The sequence below is a fragment of the Engystomops pustulosus genome, chromosome 3 (genome assembly GCF_040894005.1).
Source record: "Engystomops pustulosus chromosome 3, aEngPut4.maternal, whole genome shotgun sequence".
NCBI classification, from domain to species: domain Eukaryota; kingdom Metazoa; phylum Chordata; class Amphibia; order Anura; family Leptodactylidae; genus Engystomops; species Engystomops pustulosus.
In genome coordinates this window covers 132496566-132517069 of record NC_092413.1, presented here as the reverse complement: position 1 = coordinate 132517069, position 20504 = coordinate 132496566, and the positions used below count along the sequence as shown (strand labels likewise).

The following is a 20504-nucleotide window of genomic DNA, read 5'->3' as shown; positions in this document are numbered from 1 at the left end:
CTCACTGTTTTGAGGAATTTGGTTTATGATAGAATGAAATGCGTCTTTTTACAAGCTGTAGAATGTCTGCAGACCGTGTGTTATTTTTAAGGTGTCCCATTCATTGCACATTGCAACAAACAGCTCTTTTCATTTGAACGCAGTAAACATAAAACCAGAATTCTATTTGAAGAGAAGAGCAAACAGCAGCTGAAGTATCTAAGAACTGATAAGATGACTTCTGAATTCCACAGTATACAGGAAATATAAGAATGAGTCTTTGTTTTTTAGTATTTCATATTCAATTCTATTTTGCAGGGCAAGAATGTGGGTTTGACAAGGGTAAGTGCATGAATGGAATGCAACCATGCTTTCCATTGAAGAGGGAATGGGCTAATCGCATTTAATTTGGTACAAAAACGCAATAAAGCTTTTGTGCAGTAAGCACACAGAATTGCTCTCCAGGACCTGTGATGACATTATTGCTGGTCCTTCCACCTACGAGGGAATATATACAACGTCATGGAGGGACACACAAGTTTATGGAGGGACCTGAAGGTGCTGGCTCTGTAAAGAGGCTGCCATGGGGTGATGGCTGTGTGAGAAGAGGACCTGAGGGTGTTAGGAGGAGTATATGGGAGTGCTGACTGGGTGTAAAGAGGGGAAGAGTGAGGAGTAAACTAGAGTCTGGTGGCTGTATTAGGAGGAGAATGCATGAGGATGCAGGTTATGTATGGTTGAAGGAGATATCACGGTACAAGCGATGTGAGAAATAGGCAGGGGACATGGGGTCGCAGGCATAGATCTTATCCTCTAAATATAGAGAATTCCTGTATGGCTCCTGCCGTCCATATAGAGGATGACACTTAGGGATCAACCCCAAGAATCGTTATCATTCTTTCCAATATGTGGGAACACACCCCAAGAAATTGATACATGATGATAATACCTTAGGGTAGGTTGTTAAGTAGCAGAGGAACTATGATAACTGGTTTTACCTTTGATTGCCACACAATGACCTGTACTATACTGATAACAAAAACATAGTACACAGACCAATTTTATTTAAATAAAAAAACACTTTACATGGAAATTACTAAATATTACCGCCCTACTGTAATTGAACAAACACCAACAAGGACAATTCCACTGTACAAGGCCCATGACATGGGTTTAAGACACCATCACTTCATTCTTCCTACATAGTCCCTCTCATATACCTTCCAACCATCCTATGTTGGGCAGTACAATTTCGATTTTGGATTCCCTGGAAAGCTTGAGGTATGTTCTGGATTTCAACTCTAAATCTATTGTGCTCTGCTCTTCAGTCATCCATGATGATGTTTGCAGCTCGGAGTGTGGGAGGTGCAATGTAAGAGAAATGTTTGCAGCAAAAAGAAAAGGGGGCAATCGGTAAGGCTATAGTAAAAAGGGCAGTATAGGTGGAAGACTATAGAAAAGAGGGAAAAAGTCTATTACTGTGTCTCTCTAGGTAAACAATGCTACACATTACTAAGTGCCATCTGCGGAGATCAGGATACAGCAATGACACTTCCCGCTGTAGTACCGGCAATCATATAAACATTGGGGGGGGGGGCCTTCAGCAACCTGTATCTGCCATAATTCTGGGCTGATTTCCACCTTTGCTGTGCACAACATTTATTGGGAGTCTTCTACCATTTGTGGGCTGTTTTAAGACTTGTCCAAAAGGGAGAGTGACCTTGGAAAATTTCCTATCCAGTCCACCCCAGAATATTCCAGCTGAATGTGAAGAAATTCTGACATAAACTAGACTGACTAATAGCTGGTCTAAAGAAGAACTCCACAGTATGACTTCACTGATCTAATCACCAACACTTGTTATATATCTCCCTCATTGTGTATCTGGTATCTCATTGAACCGCTAGAACAAGACTGACTTCACAGTATTTCTCAAAAGGCTACAATTTTCCTGAAACTAGATATAGTTGCAACATCCCTGTCAATGCAAGGCAGCTGCCAACACCACCTGCTGGAGACCTGCCAGGCTGTAGGCCCCTTCTCCAGGCCCCAAGAGAAGGCTAGGCCCCGGTGGGGGATGTTGCAAGTGGCGTCACGACCAGGATTTCTACTTCTTTGCCTTATACTAGCACTATAGACTGTACTTTATTGAAAAACTACTGTGCTGCCTAACCCTGCTGCCATCCGGGTTAGACCCAAGTGACTCTGTGCTATTTTCCACATTGACTGTGTTATACTGCATTACCATGTGCTGTCGAAGCATCGCTCCAGTGCTCTGGAGGTTAATCTCTGACACAGAACTTTACCAGCTCTGCTACATCCGGCCCTGCAGTGCCTGAAGCGGTTACCTCACGAGATTGTGGCGCAGCAAGTATTTCCTGCCCGCCAAAACCTTGACTGGTGGGAAAACCAGATGACTCATCAAGCTCCACAGCTCTTGGCGGGAAAGGCTTGGACTCCTCCCCCTGGCATTATGCTGGGCACTGTCTGCGTCGCGGATTGACCCGAGCCTCCGTCATGCGGACCTACCCGCAGTCGGTGATGGACCAGCCAGGCTGTAGGACAGTCCTCCGATCCCCATACCAAGGCCGCAACTGCCAGCCACTCCGGTATTCTGGGTCCCGGCTGCCTCCAGGCCCCAAAAGAAGGCTAGGCCCCGGTGGGGGATGTTGCATAGTTATATGGGAAATAAAATAAATAGAAGCAAAAAAATATAAAACAAACATATAAAAAGCCCCTCTAAGCGTAAATGCATTTTCTAGCACTGCTTAACGATGACCAAAAAATATAAATCTCCTTACATAATTAACGTTTCTCGGATCACGCGCTGACCTCAGCGGGCACAGGTCTGGAGTCTGCAGTGACGTCTTTAGAAGTGCCAGAGACACCAGTAAACCCAAGGGAGAGGGGAGATGTGGTTTATTACCGCTCTTATAGATGCCCCAGTTATAGGTGAAAACTTGTAAAAGAAAAGTAAGCTTAGGGAAAAAAAAAGTGAAAATGTCCCCCAGGGGTCTTTTATGACCTCATGGGGGACATATAAAGTAAAAACACACATACACAAAAAATATTCATAAATATTCATAAAAATACATCCACATTTCCCCATATACTAAAAAAAAAATCCCCCCCGCTACAAAAAACACCTCCATAGCCGCCCTGTTTACCCAAAACTATACATAAAATTTCAAAAGGACCAGAATAAAATAGGGGATTCATTAATAATGTTAATTTTGAGTTCATTTAAAAAAAATGTACTATTAATTGCAAAAAAATACTTTTTTCCACTTGTAATCCCAAACAAGAATATAAAATAAAAAATATTTAACATTTTTATTATGTTTTAACTTGCTTTATGTGTTCCAAAAGAAACACAGCAACATTTTTTCAGGTAGCACGCTTAAAAAAAAAAGTTATGGCACTTAAACCGCTGGTTACAAAAAAATTGCTAAAAATTCCCTGTCACTAGAGCTTTTACAGACCACGTCACTAAGGGGTTAAAGACCTTAATGGAAAGATGGGTTCAATGTTGTAACATTCTAATTACAGTTTTCACTAAAAGTTCTAATACAAATGGCATAAAAATAAAGTCTTATTTATCACAGAATTACGAACATTGTTGCGGGTGAAAGTCATATACAGTTTACACATTTTTGAAACTCTATAAAACCGTTTTGTCTTGAGTATTCTTTAATCCCATGCCATTTCAGTTTAATATTAGCAATAGACTGTCCCAGATTTTTGTCTCTCCTTTTAAACATAAATATTTTTATAGATGAGGTTTGGACAGAAATTCTCCATTACTAGTATTTTATGAGTCTGGGAGAACATGTGTCAATGTGTAAAGGTACCTTGTGAATGGCTTGGGTGCTGTAAATGTACCATCTTTCTTAGCATTAATAGCAGTAACTATTTTAGCTAGGACCCTAGGGAGGATTCAGGTCTTAGCGATTACAAAACATCACTTACACTTTTTGAAATAGTGCAGACATTTATATATATGGGGTACAATTATACCCAAATGAGACATTTTTGTCTGTTTTTTTTTCATTTTCTATAGATTTTTCACTGCCAAGTTTTTGCATATGTATATATGACTGCATTTAGAGCTCTAACCAAGTATTTGCTCTGACAAGGTGTCAATACTTAAGATATTTCCTCCCACATCCCCTAACCACACAATTTCAGTTCTAGGCAAACACTGATGTCTCAGATGAAATCACTTAAATCACATATACTGTATGAATACTGTATGAGTGATCAGACGCACTGGGGTTAAATTACCCTAGGAGGTCAGTAAAAATTGTCTTTAAAAGTTTAAAACAATATTTAAAAATATAAAAATTCAAATCACCCCCCCCCTTTCCCTAGAACACATATAAAAATAAATAAGTCAAATCATAAACATGTTGGGTATCGCAGCATCTCAAGATACCTAATCTATAATACAGGTGGTCCCCTACTTAAGAACACCGACTTACAGACAACCCCTAGTTACAAATGGACCTCTGGTAAATAGTAATTTACTGTACTTTAGCCTTAGGCTACAATAATCAGCTATAACAGCTATCAAATGTGTCTGCAGTTAAGCTTTATTGTTAATCCTGGTTCTTATGGCAATCCCCACATTTTTAAAATCCAATTGTCACAGAGACCAAAAATATTTGGCTGGGGTTACAATTGTAAAATATACAGTTCCGACTTACATCCAAACTCAACTTAAGAACAAACCTACAGAACCTATCTTGTACGTATTCCGGGGACTGCTTGTAATAGAAAAATAATTTTTCCTGATGGTGAACCCCTAACGGAAACAGGTGCCCAAATGCCTAGATCGCCACTTTTTTGCCATTTTGTAACACATAAAAAATGTTACCATCCCCAAAATTATATAAATGAAAATACAGTCCTGGACACCATAGTATGAAAAAGTAATTGCTGTGAGAATATGGCTAAACTAAGATTTTTTATAATATCTTAATAATAATAAAACCTGCACAAATTTGGTATCACTGTGATGGTACCAACCCAACGAATAAAGGTGAGGTGTTATTTGGACCGCACAGAAAAAGATATTTTAAAAAATCCTATAAGAATATTGTGCACCTGTGTTTTTGCACAATGAAAATAATAAAAAAATATGCTACAATTTGTTCTACAGGTAACAAGCCCTCCTATGTCTCTGTAAATGGTAAGTACAAAAAGATATGGCTAGTGGAAATGACCTGTTAATGAAATGGTTAAATGAGCATGTGCACCTTTGCAATTTGACATACATCACCTTCACTTGCTTCTTCTATATCTATAGCACTTCTATAGCAACACGTCAGACGGCATGATAAGTGTGGCGCACAGCCTGACTGAGCACTGGAGCCCCTCCCCCCTCTTTATGTGCTCTGATGAATAGAGTGGACAGCTTGAATATGCTAATGCTTCATTGGACATTTCACAGGTCATTTGCATACAGCTTTAGGACCTCATTGCTTAGGTTTACAGGCATGTAGAGGGACAATAAAGGGATAGAGGCAATGCTCTCTAATGGCAGTTTATGAAAATATATTTAGTTTAGGGGGGTTATTTTGCATGACGGGTTCTCTTTAATAAATGTTATCCCTTTGCATTTTCCAATCTAGGCCCCTTCTTATGAAATATACATACTAAGCCCCCTCATTTGTTATATACAAGGGGACCCCCTCATTAATTATATATAATGCCTTCCCCTCATTAATCATATACAATGGGCCCCATCCTCATTAATTATATACAATGGGCCCCCTTTATTAAATAAATACAATGGGCCCCTTCAATAATAATAATTAAACACATTGGGGCAGATTTACTTAACCATCCCTGCGCGATCCCCGAGGTGCGTACCCCGACTCCAATGCACAGCTGCTGCGAGTTCACCTTCTTCTTCTGGGTGCCTGTAAGTGCTTGATCTTGCGATACAAATTCGAAGTTAAACCCTGTGGTTTGTCTGAATCCATCGGATCGTCCGATGGCCCGCCCCCCGATTTCTGTCGCATGAAAGGCGGCGTCGATGCACCAAAACCCGACACAACCCCCAGCGCGGAAAACCCGACGAAAATGCGGCCGTGGGACCCTTAGTAGATAAGTCTCAATGACTTCTAAGCCCCCTGTAGCTTTGAAAAAAAAATTACTCACCTGTACAGTATCTCCATTTGTTCTGCCGCGTCCTATTTTTGCTGCTGCATACAGGCTGGAAATTGATGCGAGGCCGCGTGGTGACATCATGATGCGGCCACGTGATGATGGCACGGCGCAGCCGTGTATACGGGGTCAGAGTGTGACGTGAGCCAGACAGATCCCGGCATCTTAAAGATGCCAATGTTATTGAACTTGTCCAATGCAATCATGGTACTATTAACCCCTTCCCGACATTTGACGTAATAGTACTGCATCGCGGGAGGTGCATTCCTGCAAACTTCTGGCCAGAAGCTGCGGGTGTCGGCTATATGTGTGTTACATTACACAGTGTAATACATCTGTATCTGTATACATCAGTGGATCGCTTACCTGTAAAAGTAAATAAAAAAAGTTAAAAACATTAAATAAAAACATTTTTTAATAAAAAGAAAGTCCCCTAAACACAAATATTCCCAATACACATGCAATAAAGTGAGAAAAACACAAAATCGCCAAAAACCCCCACATATTTGGTATCGTCACGTCCGTAACAATCCATCCAATAACTCAGAAACATTATTGGACCTGCACGGTGAGCGCCGTAAAAACAAAACCCGAAAAACATGGCAAAAATGTAAATTTTTCATAAAATCTCTGCACAAAAATGTTCTAAAAAGTGATCAAAAAAAGTTATGTGCGCCAAAATGGTACCACTGAAAAGAACAACTCAACACGTAAAAAATAAGCCCTAAACTAACTCTGTCAACCAAAAAAATATTAAAGTTACGTCTCCGAAAAGATGGCGATGCAAAAGCAAATGAGATTTCCACTATATTAGTTTTTATCCAGTAAAATTGTAAAAAATAAATGAAAAACTATATAAATGAGGTATCACCATAATCGTAGTAATCTGTAGAATAAAGATAATATAGTATTTTTAGTGTACTGTGTATACGACCCCCCAAAAATACAAAAAGAAAATAAACCAAAATTGACAATTTTCTTTTCATCCATACATTCAAGAGTTAATAAAATCTCATCAAAAAGCTAATGACCCAATAAAATGAAGTATTTGTAAAGTGCATCTCATGTCGCAAAAAATAAGCCCTTATGTGTGCCAATTGCCAAAAAAATAAAGATTGTATAGCCAATTAAATGTGACAATGCATAATCTGCTCTGAATGGCGCAGCTCCCCCCTCAATGCCCTGGCGTGTGCCCATACAGCAGGTTACCACCACATTTGGGGTATTGTTAAAAGCGGGAGGGATTGGGTATCAAATTTTGTGGAGTGTTTTGGTATGTTATCCACTGAAAATTTGTACATTTTTTGAAAAATACATTCATTTAGCCAAAAAAATGTCACTTTCAAAATTGCATCCGATTTGTAATATTGTCTCATGTAATATTAGCACTACTGCAGTTTTGTATTTTAACCTCTAGGTGGCGACTAAAGTACTATTCATGGCAGACAATTTTCTTTACCTGTAACATTTGTGCAGTCAATTACTTTTACATATTTACCTGAAAATTGTACATTATGGGAGATAAGGCGATAAGATATATATGAAATTTCACAAATTTCATGCCACCTAGTTTGCTTGCCAAGATTTCATAATGCAATAAAACTTCTCCCGCTCACAACAAACTTAAATATCCAGGACTTTTCCACTGAATCCAGAATGATTGTGAGGTATTTCCTAGTTACTATGACAAATTAAGCTTCTTTCAGTGCAATCACTTGGCCATTTTAGGTTGTTTTTGTTCTATTGTATTGTCACTTGCGAGTGCATTAAGGAGGTTTTACAATCTTAGGCTACATTCACGCAAACGTATGGGGGCATATATATGGCTGACGTATATACGGCGTATGTACGTCCCCTATACACGCAATGGGCACACGGCACCATACGGGATAGGACATGTCCTATCTTTCCCTGGAATACGGCACCGTGCGCTATATATCTCTATGGTGACGGGCGAGGTGAGCAGCGCTCACCCCCTCCTCCTCTCCCCGGGGCCGATGTATGCCCGCTGTACTACAGTATGGCGGGCATACATCGTGTGAATGTAGCCTTATAGTGATGAAATATGTCTATTTCAAATATTCTTGATCAAGGAGTCTTAATAAATACAAATACTTTTGGGGTAGTGACTTCATAGCCTGTTTTATACGGTTTGAACTGACCATTCTTTTATAAAGGCATTGTCAGGGGTCACAGCAGATTTAACAAAAGGAATAGCATTATATGAATTGGTGTCCACGAATATGGCTATGCGTCCTAGTCTCTGCTGATAGGAAAGTTCACTATGCAATTTTGTACAGAGCCTCACATTTGCATTGGAAATTTGGGAAAACCTTTGCTGTGTACATTCTAAAACCAGTATTCAGCAGAGTTTGGTTGCCATGGGCAACTAAGCACATTCTAATTCTTAACCACTTACATGCCATGGTCAAGCATGGCCATGGCGTCTAAGGGGATTGTGCCTAATTTTCCCATGTGAGCTTACCAGGACGAATTTGATCTTTCCTGTGGCAGCCACAGGCCGATGAGGCCCAAGGCTTTGTGACATCAGGTCCTACTTCCTGACTGTAACTAACTGAGCATGCGTTAGTATTAGTATTGTAGTATAAGTATTAGTGAATCGCTTGTTTAAAGGGAAGCTGAAATTGATCTAATAACCTACTACCAGTCATTAAGCAGCTGAACACATTCCAGATCACGTTTCTTTCGTGACCCAGTGTGGTGGCATCAGAAAATCTACTTTGAAGTGAGATGCTACTTGGCTGTATAAAGCCAAGGAGGTGGATAGTTTAACAGTGACTTCAAGCTCTTGCTTTTCTCCTCACTGTAATTGATGGTCCTGCATCCAGAGACACCACTAACCAGATCTCTTGAAGTCCTATGCATGATATCAATCACAGAGGCGTTCAGAGCTCCCCACCTTGACTTCAGTGTTAAACTCTCCTCATCCTTGACTTTATTCAACCAATTTACATCTCACTTCAAAGTTGATTTTCTGAATGATTCCACCTCATTGGACCATGAAAGAACGAAAACGAGGAGGTGTTACACTGCCTGACAATATACTACAATATGACAATGTCACCAATTACTGATGACAGGTTGTCTTTAAAGGAAACCTACCACTTACAAGTGGTAGGTTTAGACACATATCATATTTTTGTTAGGGGAACAAAGCCCCTATCGCCGTTTTATAAGTTATATTAACTTATAACTCGGCGCACCGCACTTGGGCACGGCGCACCAGGCGCGTGCCCGTGCGTGCACCGGATTCTAAAGTGCTGGAGAGCCGGTGACGTCACCGAGCTCTCTGGCACACGCGCGCCTGCGCAACTTAGCACGGCCTGTTTCCCCGTGTGCCGGGGAGATCGGTGACGTCACCGCCTCTCCAGCACGTTAGAATCCGGCGCACGCACAGGCACGCGCATGGTGCGCCGTGCCCAAGTGCGGTGCGCCGAGTTATAAGTTAATATAACTTATAAAACGGCGATAGGGGCTTTATTCCCCTAACAAAAATTTGATCTGGCACCAGCTTACCCTGAGCTGGTGCCATGTATATGTGTCTAAACATACCACTTTTAAGTGGTAGGTTTCCTTTAAGCCAAACTGTGAGAAAAAAAAAGAAGTTAAAAACGTAAATAAAAATAAATAAATTACACCAAACATAACCATTACATATATAACACATATACAGTAGGCCCATATTTATTAAAGTGTTTACACTTTAAAGTCCACTTTAATGTTTTCTGTCCACTTTGCACTGAAAGGAATGTGCAAACTGATTGCACATGTATTTAGAAAGTGTCTGCGCCAATGTTGCGGCTCCACTGTGTTCGACAATACAGGCAGTTCCCGGGTTACGTACAAAATAGGTTCTGTAGGTTTGTTCTTAAGTTGAGTTTGTATATAAGTCGAAGCTGTATATTTTATAATTGTAACCCCACTCAGAATTTTTTTGTCTCTATGACAATTGGAGTTTAAAAATGTTGGATTGCCATAACAACCAGGATTGCAGACACCTTTGATAACGGTTACAGATGATCATTGAAGCCTCGGGCTAAAGTACACTAAATTACTAACATCCAGAGGTCTATTTGTAACTAGGGGTCGTCTGTAAGTCAGGTCTTCTTAAGTAGGGGACCTCCTGTATAGAAAACAATGTGCAGCAAAAGGTTGTTTTAGTGCTCTTAGTCGGACCGTGTCCCACAATTCCAAGAAAAGATGCTAATATCCAAAAGTTGAGTAGAATTGATTTTTTTCCCCACCAGGAAAGAGTTAATAAAATCTCATCAATAAGCTAATGATGCCCCCAAAATGAAGTATATCTGTAAAGTGCATCTCATCCTGCAAAAAAATCAGCTCTCATATGTCCACATATAGCCTGTTCAATGTGACAATGCAAATTTGCTCTGCAATGTCGCTTCTTCCCTTCAATACCCAGTTGTTTGGCCATACACATATGGGGTATTTGCATACACGGGAGAAATTGGGTGTCAAACTTTGTGAAGTTTTTAGGCATCTCATCCATTATGAATTTTTACATTTGTTAAAAATACTTTAATTTAAATTTCTTAATGACATCTTAACTATGTAAAGGATTAACAAACTTCCTGATACAGAACTGGAACAGGAGATGGGTCGTCGTGCCAAGCAGCCAGAAGTTATTGGCGACGAGGTGAACACCCAGGAGCACGGCACCAAGGGACGGCGGCGCGGGACACCGGGAACACCTGAAAATGTAGGTAGAGGTTTAATTTTTTTGTACAACTCAACAAATCAATGGGTTGCTCTATTCATGCCTTTGAGTCAGCGAAAAAACTTTTTTCAACTGATCCATTGCTTAAGAAAACATAGAACACATTCCTGAATTTACTTTTGTACAGATATAACAAACAGAAGAAAATATCCTGCAGAACTGACCATAATCTAAAAACTAAATCTCGTAGAGATATCTCAGGGATGAGTTTGCAGCTCAGCAGTCTCTTCCACTGTCGTTGGTGTGTGAGCTCACCTCACACACCACTTACAGAGCTGCAAACAAGGACCACAATCCCATTGGGGCACATTTACTTAGGGTCCGCAAACCACATTTTCACCGGTTTTCCCGACTTTTTCCGTTTTGCGACGCATTTAACTGGGGTTTTTGGCGCACGTGTCCGGATTTTGACGCGACACAAATTGGGGGGCGTGGCCGCCGGACAACCCGACTGATTCGGACAAACCGCAGGATTTAACATTTAAATTGTGTCGCAATACATGCACTCACTTGCACCAGGAAGAAGAAGGTGAACTCTGGGGACCTCAGCGGGGAAGTGACACATGCAGGATCTCGGGCACGGGATCTTAGTGAATCGCGCTGGACTTCATCCTCATTGGGGAACGCACTGCGGGAATCGCGACAGGACCGGGTAAGTAAATGTGCCCCATTGTGTGCTGCCCATCATCGTCCAAAGCTAGTTTGCACATACCCTTTCTCTGATAAAACTGCCATTAAGGCTCCATGCACACGAAAGTGTGCTCACTGCCCTGCAAGGGCGCCATAGACTTCTAAGGGGACCCACTATGTTTCTGTGCATGGGGCCTTAAACAGAGCAAACACTTCTGTCCTAATAATTTAGTTATATTTATAATATTGCATTGATACAAGGATAAAAAAGTTAAAAATTGATTTTTTTTTCACTATGTAAAGGAGGCTGGCGATTCAGAAACCCGTGGCAGTAATGAAGAAGGGAAAGTGTTATGTGCATATGATTGGGTTCTGTCTGTAACCAGGAATTACTATTACAGTACTAAATGTTGGATTTGATTTACAACACGGTTACCTAATGTGAGGATACAGAGAGCATTTATTTTTCACAGTCTTCTTTCATCTTTCGTGGTCATGATTTTGTCAGATAAGCAGTGGGGATTAGATGTTCGACCTGCATTTTTTTATTATTGTTTAAACATTTTACCCAATGACTGCCAGTACTGTCAGATATTTCGCAAAATCATGTAAGCAACGATGATTAAAGCAACATTTCATCCCCCAGCTTTCTGCCAGCTTATGTATTAATATTCAGCTCCAGGGAAAAACCCTCATTTCATGCATTTTCTGCTGCCTCGAGTGACTTTGTTATATGGACAGAAAGATGGCTTAACATGGATGGATGGATGGCTAGAAAGAAGTACTTCTGTCTGTGGCCATTGAAAACCTTACGTGTTATGAAAAATTCTCAGCGTTAATGTGCCCTTGGGCCTTGTTACCGCAAGTAAATAATGTGGAATTTGCAGCAATGAACCAGTTCTAGAAAATGTTATTAAAATATCTGTTAATGAAGTGCAATAGAAGCTTTTTAACGAGTGAAGTCAAATGGCACAGAAAACACTATTTCACTATTTCTCCTATTTAAAGACTAAAGGCTCACGTGGTGATATAAAAAGGAATCCGTGTTATGGTTTCCATAATGGTTTAGAGCTGCGTTCATAATTATTAAAATTTATTATTTAAATTTAACCCCTTAACGACTTGGCCTTTTTTCGTTTTTTCACTTCCATTTTTCACTCCCCACCTTCAAAAATCTATAACTTTTTTATTTTTCCACATAAAGGGCTCTGTTATGGCTTATTTTCTGCGTAACAAATTGCACTTCGTAGTGGCGGTATTTAATATTCCATGGCGCGTACTGGGAAGCAGGAAAAAAATTCCAAATGCAGTGAAAATGGTGAAAAAACACATTTGCGACGTTTTCTTGTGGGCTTGGATTTTACAGCTTTCACTGTGTGCCCCAAATGACAGGTCTATTTTATTCTTTGGGTTGCTACGATCACAGGGATACCACATTTGTACAGGTTTTATAATGTTTTCATACATTTAAAAAAATTAAAACCTCCTGTACAAAAATTTTTTTTTTCATTTTGCCATCTTCTGGCGCTAATAACTTTTTCATACTTTGGTGTACAGAGCTGTGGGTGGTGTCATTTTTTGCGACTTTTGATGGCGTTTTCATTGCTATCATTGTTAGGACTGTACGACCTTTTCATCACTTTTTATTAATGTTTTATATTTTTGACTTTGGACGCTATTTTCTGTTACGGGGTTAAACGCAGTGAAAAAACGTTATTATATTTTGATAGATTGGACATTTTCGGATGCGGCGGTACCTAATGTGTTTATGATTTTTACTGTTTATTAATATTAATATCAGTTCTAGGGAAAGGGGGGTGATTTGAATTTTTAGGTTTTTTTAATATAATTTTTTTTTTTTAACTTTTTTTTACTTTTACTTTAACTATTTTTCAGACTCCCTAGGGTACTTTATCCCTAGGTTGTCTGATCGATCCTACCATATACTGCCATACTGCAATATGATAGCACATTGTAATGAATGGTTTAAAACGAGACAGCATCGGGCCATCGTGAGACCCGATGCTGTCATGGCAACGGATCACCGCTCTCCGTGACGTCATCGGGGAGCGGCGATCCGCGGCAAGATGGCGGCGCCCATGCGGCGCCATCTCTTTGAAGCCTCCGGCAGCATTGCCGGCGGCGATCGCTGTGAAAGCACCCGCGATCGGTGCTAGCACCGATCGGGGGAGGTTACCGGTGAGCCTTTGCTGCAATATGCAGCAAAGACTTACCGGCTATGGAGAGGGCTCGGCCCGCGAGCCCTCTCCATGCACCGGGACCCGGCGGGCGCCGTACTAGTACGGCGAACGTCAGGAAGGGGTTAAAAGCAGGGCAAATTTATTAACAGTATCTAAGTTAGACAGCCAGATTTAAACTGCATTGGATTTATTAAAGTGTGCAATGATGAACAAAAAATCTATTTAAGGCCCCCTCCATATACAGACAGTCCCCAGATTACATACAAGATGGGGAAATGTGATCAAAGATTATCAATAAATCTTCATTACAGACACCTTACAGATAATCATTGCAGTCTGGGACTAAAGTAAAGCATCTCGAGAGCTTCACCAGAGATCACAGTGGGCAGAGGGGTCAGTCTGTAAGTCGGGTGTACTTAAGTAGGGGACCGCCTGTAAATGTGCACAGTCTGTGGACATGGACCTGAGTGTTGGTCAGATCCCACAAACCAAGCACAGTGCAGTGGACATGGGTAAAATGATGCTAAACAGCAGCCTGGTGTTGAATTCAGCTGCACCCAGCACCAGGATTCTGGTATCCCCGCACCAGCCTGCCCTATGCCCCATTACGCCCACTGATAATAGAAGGGATATTGTTCAGCACTGCAAAAATTGGCTACAATAACTAGGTAAACAGTTCAATATTTAACCCCTAGGCGCACCACGACGTTATACTACGTCCCGGGGCTAGATGCTTAGCGCACCGGGATGTAGTATAACATCCAGCTTCTGGGACCTGCTCACGAACGGAGCCGGTACCAGAAGCAGCGGCTCTCAGCTATCACAGCTGACACCGCGGCGTGTAAGGGTCTTCCCCCTATGGATCGGATCCCCCGTGCCGCTTAACGGGGGATCCGATCCTCTTCTGGGCAGCTCCGAGGACTGGCATGTGCCCCGGAGCTGCCCGCTCTCCATGGCAGTCAGACCCCTTCCGGGTCTGACTGTAAACTGTCTGAGCATGCTCTACAATAAAATAGTATTGTAGAGCAGTGTATTGAACTTAAACCAGCGATCAGAGCATCACTGGTTTAAGTTCAAGTATGTACAAGTAAAAATATGCAAAAACACTTAACACTACACATTATAATTAATAAAAAATAAATACATAAAAATATAAGCCCCTAAAATGTCACTTTCCCATAAAAACACTTAATAAAGTATAAAAAAACATAAAAACACAAAAAAACCCTGCATATTTGGTATTGCCGCATCCGTAACTATCTGCATAATAAAATTGATATTGTTACTGGACCCGCACGGTAAACGCCGGAGGAAAACAACGCAAAAAATGTTCAGAAAAACAAGATAATTTTTAATTAATACCCTATAAAAAATGCTCTAAAAAGTGATTTAAAAATTTTATGCACTCCAAAATAAGCCCACTAAAAAGAACAACTGTTCTCGCAAAGAATAAGCCCCTAACCAGATTTGTCAGCCCAAAAATAAAAAAGTTATGCATATGAAAAGATGGTGATGCTAAAATGAATAAGATTTTCTCTAAATTAGTTTTTATTCAGTACAATTGAATAAAATACACAAATCCCCCACATATTTGGTATCCCTGCGTCCGTAACAATCTGCATAAAAAAACTGAATCGTTATTAGTTCCGCAAGTGAACTCCGTAAAAAACAACCTCAAAAAACTCTCTCTGAAAAAAAGATGATTTTTTATTAATTTTAAAAAGTTACGCAATCTAAAATAAGACCACTAAAAAGAGCTATCATTCTTGCAAAAAATAAGCCCTTAAACAGATTTGTGAGGTGAAAAATAAAAAAATTATACATATGAAAGACGGTGATGCTAAAATTAACAACAATTTTGCCAAATTACTTTTTATTCAGTAAAAATGGGAAAAAATAAAAAATATATATAAATGAAGTATTTTCGTAATCGTGGCAACCCATAGAATAAAAATAATATACTATTTTCATGGTATGGTTAACGGCAAAAAAAAAACCCACATAAAAATTTTACTAAAAATTGATGATTTTCATTTCCTCCACCAACAAAGAGTTAATTAAATCTCACCAATTAGCTATAGATGCCCCAAAATTACGTACCAGAAAAGTGCATCTCATGTGGCAAAAGAAATAAGCTCCTATAGGTGCACAATAAAAAAAAAGAAAAAAATTATAGCTTGTACAATGTGACATAGCTAATCTGATCTGGATGGCGCCTCCTTCCCTTCTATGCCCGGCCGTGTGCCCATACAGCAGGTTACCACCACACATGGGGTATCGGTGTACTCGGGAGAAATTGGGTATCAAACTTTGTGGAGCCTTTTTTCATTTAATCCATTGTAAATGTTTAATTTTCCACCCAAAATGAGTGTATTGTGAAAAAATATAACAATTTGCAGACTGCACCTCCATTTTGTTTTAACCCCTATATAACACGTAAAGCGTTAACAAACTTCTTAAAAGTGGTTTTTCATACGTTGAGGTGTGTAGTTTCCACAATGGGGTAATTTATGAATCTAGCTATTATTTAGGTCTCTCAGTGTCAATTAGAAGTTGAGCAGGTCCATCTAAATACGGGTTTTGGTAATTTTACAAAAAATGTGAAAAATGATACCTAAATTCTGAGCCTCATAACATTCTAGTAAAATATGTGGAATCTTAAAAAACCATCCAACATAAAGCAGACATTTGGGAAATGTAAGTTATGAATTTATTTGGGAGCTTTGACTATCTGCATCAAAAGTAGAGAATTTAGAACGTTGAAAATAAAGAATTTTTCAAAATTTTTGCCAAATTTTGTTTTTTTTCATAACTAAATGCAAAAGATTTCATCCAAATTTTTAAACTAGTTTGAAGTACAATGTGTCACGAGAAAACAATCTCAAAATCACCTGGAAATCTCATAGCGTTCCAAAGCTATAACCACTTATAGTGACACAGGTCAGATTTGAAAAATGGGGCCGCGTCCTTTAGGCCAAAAGAGGCTGAGTCCCGTAGGGGTTAAGTGGTGTTTGTGAATTGATTACTGCCCAGGAGGTGGTATCATCCAACTAACTGGAATTTCTTTTCCTCTGTACACATTTTTCCATGTACAGAGCTGTGTGAGGGTTTATATTCTGTGTAACAAATTGAACTTCTCGGTGATGTTATTTATTATTCCATGCAATGTACTAGGAAAAATTACATATGGGCTGAAATTGCATCACTTTCTTGTGAGCTAAGATTTTATAGCTTTTACTTTGCGTTCCAAATGATAGATCTACTTTATTCTTTGGTGTGGTAGTTATGACGCTAGTAACTTTTTCATACTTTGGTGTATGGAGCTGTGTAAAATGATGATGCTTTCATTGCTACCATTGCTGTGTGACCTGTTGATCACTTTTTATTACATTTTTATATAAAGTAAAATGGAATAAAAATGGTGTTTTGGACATTTGGGCGCTATTTTCCATTATGGGGTTTACTGCCGGGAATAACCTCTTTTATATTTTGACTGATCAGTGTCAGAAAGTGAGAGGTTTTGTTTGGGAGAACCTCTATCTGTCATACAGTTAGATGAAAGGTGCTTGGTAAAGTCCCTTGATTTGTCTGCAGTAACCAAAGGGTTAATGCAGACATGTGGTTAGCAGGAATAGTCTGTTTGGTCTATGTTGGCCCAGCAAACATATTTCCCTCACAGCACAACTAACCACACTGTGCCCACATAATCCATTAGTCAGGGATCCCATTTAATCATCCATTAGGCAGGGACCCCCTTAAAGGGATTGTCCGAGAGAACAGAGAACAGTTTCCGGCTGGCCAATGTGGCCATCACACCCACCCGTCCCCATATCTCAGAGCCTGATACAGCACTGGGAGTGGTGTCAGGTGGCGCGGCTGACCGTAAACTGGTCTCAGCACAGCTAACGTGCCCCGGAGAGAAGGCAGAACTGAGAGGGACTGCGGAGGTAAGTACAGGTTTATTTTTTTAAGGAGCCCCCAGCCACATCTATTTTTCATAGGGTCTTAGATGACCCCCTTAATTCATTAAACAGGGATCCCCTTAATTTAATAGACAGGGGCCCACTGCATGCAAGTTATCAAACACTGAACCCTGAGTTGGATTAGGATTGGAGGCCTTGGAGTTCCAGTCCGGGGATCCCTCAAGACGATCCAGATCACTGGAACCGATGCTGGGGGCCAAGAGTGCCAATGATAATCCGGCTCTGTTTGTCAGTGAACAGAGACTTAAAGGCCATGCATGCTCTGCTGGGGATTCAGGGAAATATGCAACTGTTTCCCAGGGTGCGATAAAGAACTTTGATACTCAAAGCTACCTGCCTCTCACTTAGCAAAACCAGTCCCTACACTGTGCTGATGAGCTCTAAAGTGTCATATAACCAAATACGGTGGAATCGTAACCCCAATGTTGCCACAACCACAACACAAGAAGACGTAAAAAAATCGGCTTTGTTCATGTGCATTCACAAGTTCTGCTTGCATTGTGTTTAGTAATCAATGCATATGTACATTGGGAGGTTTGGGCCTGTTCATACGTGCGTTTCAAGTTCAACGCATGCGATCGGTAAGTAGTACCTGCTGTTTTTCATTGTTTACAAGCAAAACACTGGGTGGTCGTGAGACTGCATTTACAGTAGCATTCACATTACGTTTTGAAACGCAAAACAACAATTCAGCAGAGGAGATTTGCCTGATTACATTTGTGTTTCCAAAATACAATTGTTAACGTAATGTTAACACCTTAATTAGGTAAGTCTCCTTAGTTGTTGCATTGCGCTTCAAAACACAATGTAAATGCCACATGTGAACCCAGCCAAAGTAGCATCCGCTTGTTTGCAAGGAAACACATATGTGATTGGCCTGAGCCCCTCCCCATTGAAATACATGAATGTGGCCTCAGTCCAAGGCCAGACGATTGCTCACAGACTGACAAGGGGTCCCTTATCTGCAACCCATCTGTCATCCACTTGTGAGGTCCACACATACGCCAATGACTTTAGAGCTGCAAAAAGGGCAGGAATAGGACCTGCTCTAAAATTTGAGACTCAGTCAGTGGGCGCCCACACAAGAGGCCGCGGACTCCCTATTATACATTTAATAGAGAGCCAGAAGAGCCGTCTCTTCTTAGTGAGCAGAGCCTAACGATCCAGCACACTGAGGGTGATGCCACACATGGCGTTTTGAACCCGTTTTGGTCTGTTTTTAAGCAGTCCATCAAAAAACACATGCATTAAAACTGCAAAAAACGCATGTGTTTTTGACCAGTTTTAATTAAGATAATTGGTAAAACCTTTCAAAAATGCATGCGTTTTTTTTAACGGACTGCTTAAAAATGGACCAAAAATGGGTTCAAAACGCCACGTGTGGCATCACCCTCAGTGTGCTGGATCGTTAGGCTCTGCTCACTAAGAAGAGACGGCTCTTCTGGCTCTCTATTAAATGTATAATAGGGAGCCTTAGGCCGGCGCCACACAGGGCGCTTTGTCTGCGCTTGCAAACGCAGACAAAGTCGCGCCCACCGGGGCGGGCCTCGGCCCGATCGCATCGGCGTTTCTATGGAAACGCCTGCGATCGGGAACGAGCCGCCGGTGTTTCGCGTTAAATTTACGCAAAACACCGGCGGCTTGTTCCCGATCGCAGGCGTTTCCATAGAAACGCCGATGCGATCGGGCCGAGGCCCACCCCGGTGGGCGCGACTTTGTCTGCGTTTGCGTTTGCAAGCGCAGACAAAGCGCCCTGTGTGGCGCCGGCCTTAGGCCAGTCAGTCACCAAACTCCACGCCACTTTTAACCCAATTTTATCAGAATAAAGGGGGGGGGGTGAAGAGCAAATTAGGGCAGGGTTAAGTGAGCTACCAGCTCAATGAAGGAACCAGACTCCTGACGTTCATGTGACCGAGTCGCTCAACCGTCATTACTGTTGACAACCACATTTATGTGGAAATGTCTGGAGATGTGAATAGTCATTGCAGTACAGGTGGTCCCCGACGTACAGACGACCCCCCCTGTCCACTGTGACCTCTGGTGAAGCTCTCTGGATGTTACTATAGTCCCAGACTGCAATGATCAGCTGTAATATGTCTATAATGAAGCTTTATAGATAATCCTTTGTCCCATTACAGCAAAAAATGTTTAATCTCCAATTGTCACTGTGGCAAAAAAATTTTTTGTCTGTATCTACAATTATAAAATATACAGTTTCGACTTACATACAAATTCAACTTAAGAACAAACCTCCGGACCCTATCTTGTATGAGACTATACCATGCAGCCTGTAGCAAGCACCTGACAATAATGAAGCGGTTTTTATGGAACGGACTATGTATTCACAATAAATAAACTATCCCTGGTCACACAGGCTGGATTCAATGTTTTCTACACTGTCAATGTGTCTATAGGGATCTATGGTTCTGTTCACACTGATGATGACAGCGGGGCTTATCGTGAGCTCCCGGTTAGTGACCAGGCACGAGCCTGGATATGGCCCCTCAGCCTCCCCCGGTGTTGTGCATCTGTGTGCCCTGCAGTGTGTGGGCGCCCTCGGTGCGGGTCAGTGTGGCGGCTGCTCCCTCCTCCCGGCTGTCATCCAGAGGCGGAGCTCTGTGCTTCTCTCCTCCTCTCCGTGTGTCCGTGGCCGGCCGGATGGATGTCCTACTCCAGGCCGGGGCTTTGGCCGGGTATCAGCGGCTTGTGGATTCCCGATCACCGGCGGCCGGTAAGAGTTGTGTGTGTGTGTGTGTACGAGGGCTTGGGGTGAGTAGGCCCGGC

At 41.2% G+C, this 20504-nt stretch overlaps 1 protein-coding gene across 5 annotated transcripts in view; it reads left to right on the top strand.

The window, feature by feature from the left end:
- Positions 1-20252: 20252 nt before the first annotated feature.
- The window catches only part of FAM135A (family with sequence similarity 135 member A), a 73568-nt gene continuing 73316 nt past the window's right edge, over positions 20253-20504 (top strand). For 3 of the 5 annotated variants that reach the window (XM_072142177.1, XM_072142178.1, XM_072142176.1), the window contains exon 1: positions 20255-20451. The gene's annotated coding sequence lies outside the window, so the exon portion shown is untranslated. Of the gene's footprint in view, positions 20452-20504 lie in introns of all 5 variants that reach the window. The other 2 variants (XM_072142180.1, XM_072142179.1) reach the window with 2 other exon arrangements.